Source organism: Miscanthus floridulus, chromosome 2 (assembly GCF_019320115.1).
Source record: "Miscanthus floridulus cultivar M001 chromosome 2, ASM1932011v1, whole genome shotgun sequence".
NCBI classification, from domain to species: domain Eukaryota; kingdom Viridiplantae; phylum Streptophyta; class Magnoliopsida; order Poales; family Poaceae; genus Miscanthus; species Miscanthus floridulus.
Genome location: NC_089581.1, coordinates 22,886,303 through 22,890,619, shown reverse-complemented (window position 1 = coordinate 22,890,619; position 4,317 = coordinate 22,886,303).

The following is a 4,317-nucleotide window of genomic DNA, read 5'->3' as shown; positions in this document are numbered from 1 at the left end:
ACGGGGCCTTACACACACTTGAGTCGCAGCGCAGGCAGCATTGATCTCGTGCACGTGCACATGACGTACAGCGAGAATGCCGGATTTGCCGAACGGCGGATCTGCTATGCCACCGTATCACAAATATCTTCGGATAGGAGTGGTAGAGACCGGAACTTCGTTCTATATTATTAAAAAAAAAAATCATATCACTAGTATCAGGCAGGCATCACCACATCAGGCTTCCGAAAGACGAGGCCAGCATCAGCCAGCGTCCGTCCAGGTCCAGCGTGACACAGCATGAGTGACACACGGCGGCACAGCGCAGAGCAGAGCCGAGAAGCGAAATCGAAACGTGATACCGCCAACATGAACACGCGACGACGCGGTGTCACTGAATCCCTGTTCCCTACCAGAGAATCAGATATCGTCCATATTCACTGCCGGAGGCCGTGCGCCGCCCATGCACGCTGGGCAAGGCCACGGTCGGCGCGGGCCCTTTAGCTGCTTGGGCAATCGTCACTCGCCCACTCCACCACACCACTACCCAGTGGCCGCCAGTACCACAACCTGCGTCCGAAAGCACATCGCGCAGCCGCGGCGGCAGACAGAAGTGAGCGACCGCGCACGGCATGCATGCATGCATGCATGCCGCCCGGTACTTAGGAGTAGCACGGTCCGCTTGTTCCTGGGAGAGAAATAAGTCCCCTAATGAACACTGCACGTCCACTTCCGACCCGCCGTCGCTAGGGGGAAAAAAGAATCGACGAAATACACGTTGACGCGAGCAGGTATTACCGTATACGTGTTCCTCGGGCAGACCTACCACTTGCAGTGGGGTGCAGCGCAGGCGGATCATGAGGGATAGCGAGATTACGATCACAGGAATAACTAAATCCTACTCACAGATGGGCATGCGCGGCGAAAGATGTACCGGCCGATCCATCGAGGATAAGGAGAATCATCATCTTATTTTTCACAGGCACAAAGCACAATTGCACATGTGCCGAGCCTAGCTCTCAGTTGGTTAGCTTGCTTATGGTGAAATCTGTTCACTCGGATTTAAGTTCTCGATTTGACACGGGTGTTTGTATTTTTCTGAATTTATTTTAGGATTTAACGGTAATGTGCTTTTAGTGGTAGGCGACGTTCCCGTCGACAGCGAGACGCATGTGGTGACTTCGTCAATCTCGTGATGTGCCGTCTTTCGGAGGTGCTCATAGGGGTAGGGTTTGCGTACGTGTGTTCATAGGGGTGAGTGTGGTAGGCGACGTTCTGTTGACAGCGAGGCGCCTGTGATGACTTCGTCAATCTCGTGATGTGCCGGCTTTCGGAGGTGCTCATAGGGGTAGGGTTTGAGTATGTGTGTTTATAGGCGTGAGTGTGGTAGGCGACGTTCCCGTCGACAACGAGACGTCTGTGGTCAATCTCGTGATGTGCCGGCTTTTGGAGGTGCTCATAGGGGTAGGGTTTGCGTACGTGTGTTTATAGGCATGAGTGTGGTAGGCGACGTTCCCGTCGACAGTGAGATGTCTGTGGTGACTTCGTCAATCTCGTGATATACCGGCACAGTCTTTCGGAGGTAATCATAGGGTAGGGTTTGTGTACCTATGTTCATAGGGGTAAGTGTGCGTGCATGTTAAGCGTCTGCGCCTGTACTTGTGTAATTGGCAAAAAAACAAAGCACAATTGTACATTTCTAGGTATTCCGTTGTGTTCTTGGCTCCCCTACAATTGCACATTATTCCACATTTGCAGTCTTGCTCGTCGGATTTTGATCAAACCTAACTTTATTTGGGGAGCCATTTCCCTTCTGGGAGAAGAAAACACGCAACATCGCCGTCCTAATGTGCCGGCACAGTCTTTCGGAGGTATTCATAGGGGTAGGGTTTGCGTACGTGTGTTCATAGGGGTGAGTGTGGTAGGCGACGTTCCCGTCGATAGTGAATCGCCTGTGGTTACTTCATCAATCTCGTGATGTACCGGCATAATCTTTCGGAGGTGCTCATAGGGGTAGGGTTTGTGTACGTGTGTTCATAGGGGTAAATGTGTGTGCATTTTAAACGTCTGTGTCTGTACTTGTGTAATTCGTAAAAAAAGTACAATTGCACATTTCTAGATATTTTGTTGTGTTCTTCGCCCCCCCCCCCCTCTACAATTACATCTTATTTCACATTTGCAACTTTGCTGGTCAGATTTCGATCAACCCTAACTTTACTTGGGGAGCCATTTCCTTCCTGGGAGAAGAAAACACAGCAGCGTCGCCGTCCTATCAACTCGCCCGTCCAAACTGAACTGCTGCCCTGTAAAGCGACAATACGCACGTCTGAATGTATCCCTCGGTGCACTGCACAAGGAAAGGGAGATATTGGTGCTCCCTTGCATTACATACTATACACCCCATTTGTCCACGTAAGAATACAACTATAACATTTATCTAAATCAAATTAGCTTACTTGACTAAGTTTATAGTGCATCGTATTAATATTTATTTATGTCTCTGACTATACTTACTATAAAAATATATTTCATAATTAATTTAATAATACTTATCTTGTATTACAAATATTAGTTATTTTGTGTAACTTCTTAACATTTATATCTTTAAATAGATTTACTCGTTTGAAAAAAAAGATTTACTATGAAAACTTATGATGTGATTAATCTAATTACACTTATCTGATATAACCAATAATAGTATTTTTGGTATATATTTCGTTAAAGTTGAGATTGTTTCATTCCTCGCGAGATGAAGACTTAATCAGTTAATCTGGGATGCAGAAAGTACTCCCTCTGTTCCAAATTATAAGTATATCTAGATGCATAACAAAATGAATGTAGCAAAAAAGTCAAAGCGACTTGTAATTTGGAACAGATAGACTATGTCACATGCTCCTATATGTACCGTACGTAGCTCTGAGATCTTTTAGGCTGTGGGCTTCATTTCAGGTTCGGGACTACTATACATGTCAATCTGGGTGCAATGGATCATTCACTTCGTGTCGGGTTCATAAACCCGGGGTCCCTCGGGGACCGGCTTCCACGCCAGGGCTCGACCCAGGAAAACGGCCTTTCTTTCTCCTGGACCGGACCGAGAGTCTAAACTCAACAGACCGGAGCACCTCAAGCTCATGCCAACTCCGAATGGCCTCGCCGATCGGAGCGCTAGCTTCAGGCCCCGGCCGCCTTCACACGGCCTCCGCTTGGAAAGCCTGACCCGAGGACCGCCTCCGACTTCGACCCCGTGTCTCCGACCGGGATTCATAGAAAACCCTGCTCATCACTATTCTCCGACTGGCACGCCAGAACCGACTGGGGACCATCCGACCAGGGACGCCCGCTCGGAAAGAACCAGAAGGCGTGCGGAGAAAGGCAAGGCATGACTCACAAGTCAACACCACTGTACCAGGGACCATACCCTGCACAAAACAGTGCTCTGCAGCCACCCTGACACAAAGTATTGTAGGGGCCGCTAGAAACTCCCATATGGTAAGGCCCCCCACGTGTCTCTGGACATCAATCGCAGTATGGGCTCGATGATTTGTCATACCGGGTGAACATAGCACGACTCCTCACATGCCGCTAGGCATCCAGAAGTATTTGTAGGTACCGGCGTGCATCCTTTCTGAAGAAGATAGCTCGACTCCCCATGCACATCTGACATCCTACAGCGACATCGACAGTATTGGGGGGGTGTCAACCATTATCCAGTTTACATCACCGTAGGCAGCAAGGCTTAGAAATATCTGTACTCTCCCCCTCACTTGTAAAGCCATCCCCTTCATCTATAAAAGGGGATGCGCTCCCTCCAATGAGGGGAGATCGACTTCTTCAAGCTCAGACTCACTAGATCGACATCAACACTCCCAACCGTAGGACCACCAAGTTCCGACCGCGACCCTTCCGGTGGGAGCCAACCGAACCTCTTGTACACCCCCTTCTTCCTCCTTCTCGTTTGTACCCCACTACAGACTTCGAGCGTCTGGGCTCAGGAATAAAGTCACCAACCGACCCCAACTGGACATAGGGCACGTTGTCCGAACCAGTATAAATCCTGTGTCATTGAGCGCTAGGCCACCTCCGATCATAACGTACAGCAAAACTACAAATATTTACTAGTTGGTCACTTTATGCACCAATAGTTGGCGTCGTCCGTGGGGAAGACGCTGTACGTTCAACACTCTTTTGGTCATCGGATGGCCTATTTTTTCGCCACCCCCGCCGTGGTGGGCTCGGGCAATACGATTCGTTTCGACTCGCTGGAGTTCCCTGTAGTCTCGCATGCTGGGATGCGGCTTCCACCCGTCTTCGAGCCATTCCAGGCCTTCCGCTTCGAGA